Raw genomic sequence first — 7116 nt, forward strand, 5'->3', positions numbered from 1 at the left:
GGCCCCCCGGGGCTCGGCAGCCCATGGCGGGGCCCTGCCACCGTCTTCACCACATCCCCCCTCCACGGGGGCAGTGCAAACAGCCACCCCGGTTGCCACCGACGGTACAGCAGGTTTCAGCCACCCCAGGCGGTGAGGGCACAAGTCCCGACTGGCTTCGACTTGTCCCTTGCAACGCTCCAGCCCCGTCGGTGGAAAATCCTTTTAGAAAATCTGGGGAGATGGGTAATAAAGGTTCAGTTGGTCGGAGGGGAGAGGCAGGAGCGGTACCAAGTGTGCGTACGCTCGCTGGGTCTCCATGCACGCTCGCTGCGTTTATGTGCTGGAAGCTGTAAAACGTGATTAATGAATGCGCGGCCGGGGGACGGCGTGCGTCGGAGCACTCTCTTGTTTGCAGTGTTGCCTGAAGCTTCCCTTCACTCAAACTGCGTGCGCGGCCCCGCTCCTCTGCTCATCAACCTTTTTCCTCTGCGTGTGTATCTAAATACCGAAGAGGGGCAGAGAGCTGCCAAATACTGCCATACGGTCCTTGAAAACAGCACAACTCCTGGCTAAGGCAGGTATTGCAAAGTCCGTACCTCTCCTAAAGTCACACCTCTCAACCTGGAGCTTTTGGCTCTGGCTTTGCGCCTCCCGACTCTTTATGGCATCGTTGCGTGTTTTTGTGCGAGGGTTGCGCTGGAAGTGTGTGATGCCTGAGAAAAGAGCAGAGAAACCTTTGTGGGATGATCCATGAGAAGCTTGGGACTCCAGATGTAAGTTACGGATTATCTCCCTGTAACGCTGTAGGAGGAAGGGAAGGGGAAGGGGGAGAGAGCGTGAGGCTGCAATGAAGGTGGGTGCCCAGGGAGCCAAGGGCAGGAGCGGGGCTGGGCACGGATGGAGAGGAAGAAACGAGGTGCGGGAAGGAAAGGGAAGCCACCATTTCTGAACTGAACAAAGAAAAACTATTTTCCTCCCTCTGGCGCTCCTGCCACTCGGATCTTCTGCCTGGCCCAGGCCAAGCCAGTGAGCCCTTCTGCACTGTGGGCTCTGGAAAATGGGAATATTGCTTCCCAGTCATCGCCTCCCAGTGCCGACCAGCAGTGAAGGCTGGAGCACGTCTGCTGTGAAAACAGGCTGAGAGAGTTGGGGTTGGCCAGCCTGGAGAAGAGAAGGCTCCAGGGAGACCTCAGAGCCTCTTCCAGTACCTAAAGGGGCTCCAGGAGAGCTGGGAAGGGACTCTGCATCAGGGAGGGGAGTGATGGGACAAGGGGGAACAGTTTTAAATTGAAAAAGGGGAGGTTTAGATGAGATATTAGGAGGAAATTCTTCCCTGTGCGGGTGGTGAGCCCCTGGGGCAGGTTGCCCCGAGAAGCTGTGGCTGCCCCATCCCTGGAGGGGTTCAAGGCCAGGTTGGCCGGGGCTTGGAGCAACCTGGGCTGGGGGGAGGTGTCCCTGCCCAGGGCAGGGGGTGGCACTGGCTGATCTTCAAGGTCCCTTCCAACCCAAACCATTCTATGATTCTATGATTTGACCCCAAATGCAGCCCTACAGGGACCCAGGTGGGCAGCAGCGTCCCACCAGGGCTCGGTTCTCCATCGCTCCCCTCCCCTCACTCCAAAGCGCTGAAGAAACAGGGAGCAGCACCGGCCCTTTTCATCTCCCGAGCCCAGCAGCGGGCTGAGAGACAGCTGAGAGTGGTCTGAGCTGGTGTGAGCTGGGCTGCCGGGCGGACGTGTCAAAGTCAGCCTCGGGGGAGAGAGGCAAAAGCCTTCCTAGGACATCACCAAGGTAATGCCGGACCCCGGCAGCCAATGCTGCTCGGTGCGGGAGATGACGCAGCCAGGGCAGGTTTGGTTCTGTTATAGCTTTTAGCGGTTCGAAGACGCTGGGAAAACAATGACGGTGTCAGATGGCAGGTGACCGTAGCTAACGACGGCGTGTTCTTGCCGAGGCAGGCGTAGTAGCTGGGGAGGACAGAACAGGCTCTCCGCGCCGGTGTAAATCGCATTCGCGCTGCCTGCAGTGACAGCAGATTTGGATTTAATAGCAGCGATGCTAAAAGTTGCATGATATTTAAAAGCTACAAAATGCGCCCACTCTGATCAGGGGAGGGATATTAAATAAATAAATGAAAAATCAGCAAGGCTTTTTCACGACGTCTTTTTTAAATATTAAAATCCCATCCTTCCCAACAGGAAAGCTTTTTTCAGGCTAAGAGGAGCGACTGAACGGCATCTGATGATATCGCATTGACACAAGTGTCTAGAAAAATAGGGTAGGAATGTATGATCTGTTCTGAAAAAGGAACCCTAGCTAATAGGAAATACGCTGATGCTACTTTTAATTTCATGACTCAGGTTTGCTGCAAAATTGATGGGAATCTGTGTTGGAGCTTGGTTACATTAAAACAGTTCTCTGCAGCTTGGGGTTTTTCTTGGTTTTTTCTTGTTTCTGGTTTTTTTTGGGGGGGGGAGTGATTATTGTAAAACTTTTTGGTACTCCAGGGGCTGGTAGATGTTATTTGAAAGGACAGTGGAGCAGTCTGGCCTCCAAAGGAAACAGGAGATTTTTTTCCTTCAGAAATGTGCTACGTAGAAATCACTGGGCGAAGCCTTCGCTAAGGGACCATTGCAGACCCCGTCCCCGGGCTGCCGTCCCGGCTCCTGCTCCTTCCACCCGCGGTGGCTGGGTCTCCTGCCTTCCCTGCGCGCGCGTTTCCCCTCGAAGCAAATACAAGGGACAAAAGAGAAGGAAAATACACTTTAAAGAAAACGCTGCCGTGTAAGTTGGAGAGCACAAAGGCAGCTCCTTGATGCTGGAGGGCCTGGGAGCAGCCCACCTCTTTGCTCTCCACCCAAACCACCATCGAAGCACGACTCAGTTCCTTGAGGTTGTGTGGGTTCTCTCTCCCGCTTGCCCAACGTGGGATCAAGCACCTCCCGGCCCCTTTGTCTTCCCCGTGCTGTTTCCTGGCCCGGGCTCCAGTGCTGATGAGTTTATTAGTGTTGCTAATTTTACCTGATGCTGCTTCCTTCTCTTCGTGACAGGTTGTGGTTTTTTGAACTCCAGCTGACTGATTGAGCTCTCTTTAATATTCCCCGTTTTACTTTGAATTCTCTTTGTTGGCTGTTGCTTGTTGTGTTTTTGGTTGTTTTTCTTTAATCCTCCCACTGCCTCTTTTTCCTCCCTGGTCCCTCTGATGCCTCTTCAACCTGGAACAAAGCCAGAGACCATCAGGAGGTCATTGAAACACAGACGGTTGTTGGATTTAAATAAGGACTAGATAATTTTATGACCATTAACAAGACTCGCTGCTACGCGAGCTAAAATAATAAGGGAAATCCTATCTCATGGTTCGGGGAGCAAGTAGATTGCCTGTCGGGACCGAGAAGGTGATTCTGCATCCCTGACTCCCCCCAAAATACGATACAGTTGATGAGATGCACCAGACAGGTTGAAGGGCAGGAGGATGCACGTGCAGGAGGACGTGCGAGGCACAGGGCTTGGCTGGAGGGAGAGAGCACTTCCCTTGTCATCTCTATTGTCACACTGCTTTTATCTGGTGATCAGAAACTTCTGGTATCAACATGATGGAAAATGTTCTCCAGGCAGGTGAAAGGCTCTGAAGTTTGGCAGAAGAACCTTTCCTCTCTCCATGAGCATCTCCTGGCTAACGTTTGTGCCGTACGATTGCAGGCACTTCTCTTTGCTGGTGGGGGTGGGTGGTTCACCTGCCAGGCTGTCCCCATAACCACTACCAAGAAGCGGTGTCCCTAAAGAGAAACTAAAAGCATGAACCTCACGTAGGTCCTTCGCTTTGGAGGTGCCTCCCACTCCCCATTGACTGGGGAGTGCATGAGGGACACCAGCCTTATCCTTAACGGGGTGACGGCAAATCGCGCTGTCCCTCTTTCACCCCTTCTCCTCGCTGCGGCTCTCCAGGCTCCTCCGCATGCACGTGTCTTTCCACAGCTTGTTTGGGGAGTCACGCTCCAGCCCTTGGGGATGTACGTGATCAGCTCCTGCTCCGATCCCACTGTTAGGCGGCAGAGCTGCCCTTGAGTGGCATGCTCTGAAGTGACAGCTCCTCTCTCTGCGAGTCCTGGGAGGGGAAGGAGCAACCTTGGAGAGGAGGTGATGGCAGGGAACGAACCAAACCCACAGGGAACGGAGCCACTCATCCCAGCAGACGTGCTGAGACGAGGAGAAGCGAGAAAAGCCCCCCCAGATAGCACCAATCTCTTGGGTGGATCCATCCGGCCGATGACGGATGTCTTTGGGTAAGTCTGTAGGTTACACTCGCACTTCATGTCAATGCTTGTATCTCCTGCCTCATGCAGGCGGACCATCACCGGTGTGCTTCCAGCCAGGTCGGGGATTCCTCGCCCCGTATGGAGGCAGCACGAGCCCACCACGGTGTGCTGCCAGCCCCGGGGTGAGGATTATAGCTCTGACAAATCACTCGTTGACTTAGCTAACTCATTAGAAAACACCAAGTGCAGAATGGATCCTAGGCACGCTAATGACTGATTTTAAAGAATCGCTGTGGTGGTAAACCGTAATTAAGGGTCTATAGCAGCACTTTTTATTTAATTACATGCAGGCAGAGCTGGGAAGCACAGGAGGGTTGATGGGCAAGTCAGGTGCCACCAGCACTGACTGCCCAGCCCCGACGGGTGACCCCAAGGGAGGTTTGGGTGGTGGCACTCTCTGTAGGCGGAGTTGGTTTGGTTGGCATCTCCCAGCGCATGCTGGCCATGGTCATGGGCTGTAGGGGGGTCACATCCTCTACCTCCCTTTGCCCCCCCCAGCATGGGTGTGGAGCAGTGGGTTGTGGATGCCTCCAGAGGAGGAGGAGGGTGGCTCATGGGGCTGAAGCAGAGATGTTCCCCAGGTGAGGAAGGCACCAGGCACCCAAAAGCCGGAGCTTCCCCGCACGTGCCCCGTTTCCATCCCTGCTCTTTCCTGGCTTCACGGTTAACTCTGGCCGCGCACAGTCCCCAGGTCCTGTAACCGGTGTTAAATGTAATGAATGATCTTGTCCTCCTTGTTTGTCTCCTCTTTAGTGTAACACTGTAATTAGCTTAATTACCAACAGATTCATATTTTTTTTTTTGGTAACTTAAAATGGAAATTAAATTTTGCACCAGGTTTTACAGGCTGTTAACGGGAATCGAATAATCAAGCCTGACTCCAAGTCCTTGAAAATGAGTATTAAAAAAGGTCTGAATTTGCATATTCATGTTTTTAATAGGGTTCAGAAGGTATATTTGCAACTGATGAAAAGGATTAATTAAGCCTAATTTGCATAGGAAGAACAGTTTAACCCCTTGCATCCCAGCAAGGCAGAGCCTGACAGTTTGAGTACCACGACTTGGTACTGGCGAGACACACGGGCAACGCAGCACAGGGCCGAGAGCAGCGCCCTGAGGAGCATCTTCCTTCCGCTGGAGGAGGGAGGACAGGAGCCGGGGGACTCCAGGACCCCAGCACCGCCCCGGCGCGGTCGGTCCCTCTGTGCCCACCGCCGCCTCCCGGGTTCAGCCTCTGCCGCTCTACCGCGGCGGTTGGTGACCTGGATCCCCCCCAGCAACGCCACCGCCTCAGGCCTTGAGCAAAACACGCTGCTCCTCCTGCCGTGAGCTGGGCTGCGCTGCTCTAACACAGGTTTAAGAGACAATTTTGGTAAAGCCAGCTTGGTTCCCTGAGCTGGCACAGCAGGGCTGCCCACGGCCGGCGCGGGGTGGGAGCACCCGTGGCTGGTCACCAGAACCTTTGTCTCCTCATCTCACCTCCGGTTTCTTTTTTTGTCAGTGAGGCTGATGCTCGTCAGGGCTTAAAGGCTCTGCCGTAACATCAGGGCAGGGTGAGATTCGGTGTGTCCTGTCCCGCTCCCAGCCATCAGTCGGAGGCTTTCCTCGGGAGGTGACAGCATCCCAAAAGCCTGGGACTCGGGCAACTCCAGGGGGAAGGGACGCAGAGCTGCCTGCGCCCTAAATCCCAGCTGGCACCCCCGGCACGGAGAAATCACAGGGTATTGCGCAGCTCTGTCCAGTCGTGATCTAAGAAAAACATATAACCCCCCTCCGCCCCCCAAATCAGTCATACCCCCAGCCTGGAGAGCGGAGCGGGAACGTGACACTTCCCGGGGCCTTACAAAGCTGAGAACAGAGCACAGCTTTGAGTCAGCGCCTGAATGTTGCTAAAAAAGTGGGGAAAAAATAAATAAATCAGGCATTCATTTTGCTTCAGCAGGTGGTGTGCTGCGTTCCCCTTGTAATGCTTTGGTGGCGTGTGTTGCTAATTATTTTTCGGGTGGAATTTGCTGTGCACAGCGCACGGGGTTCATTAGACAGAGATGGCTTTGAAGTGGCGTTCGGAATTAATGCTGGCATATGTAAATGTTTCTTGTGCCATGGAAAAGCTGGCTATAAATGATGCATGAGGTCCAGCGAGAGAGATGCTTGCTTTGTTTATACACACCCATTGGGCTTCGTTATGCCAAAAACAGGCCGAGGAAATTCGGCAGTGTCTTGCACAGTCCGTATATCTGCCACCCGGCTGTACGTGAGCGGTTAGCAGAAGTTAGGGTGGCATCCTCAGCGTGCTGCAGCCCAAATTTCCCGTGGTCAGAAGCAGGCGTTAGCGACCCGGCGAGGCTGCTGCTGCCTCTGCGCTCCGCGTTGTCCCCAGGTCCCCCAGACGATGAGGAGGACTCATCCCACACTGTAAATCATGGAGGTCCTGAGCCATACGCCTCGCTCAAGCGAGACCTGCCTCGAGGGAGAGGCGCTTAGCGGTAACACTGGTTTAAGGAGTCTCTGCTCACCCCCTCCTGCTCATCCATCCTACAGGGTCCGTAGGGCCGTGCTAGCGGCAGAGACGGGGAACATTTCACTTAAGAAGAAACGCCAAAGCCCACAAGCACGGCTGAGAGAGGAGTGCCTGGGGCAAAAAGCGATGGGAACGTAAGATCCCTCAACACCTGTCTCCACCAAAGGCTTTTGATGATGGCACTGCTGCTGTTGGACTGTCCCAGAAAAGCTGAGTTCAGCCCTGGGCTCTGGTCTGCTTCGGGGGGGAGGAATGTATTTTACCCCAGCGAATGCTTTCAGAGCTGAATACTTCAGC

Source organism: Charadrius vociferus, unplaced genomic scaffold (assembly GCF_000708025.1).
Source record: "Charadrius vociferus isolate BGI_N301 unplaced genomic scaffold, ASM70802v2 scaffold430, whole genome shotgun sequence".
Lineage (NCBI taxonomy): Eukaryota > Metazoa > Chordata > Aves > Charadriiformes > Charadriidae > Charadrius > Charadrius vociferus.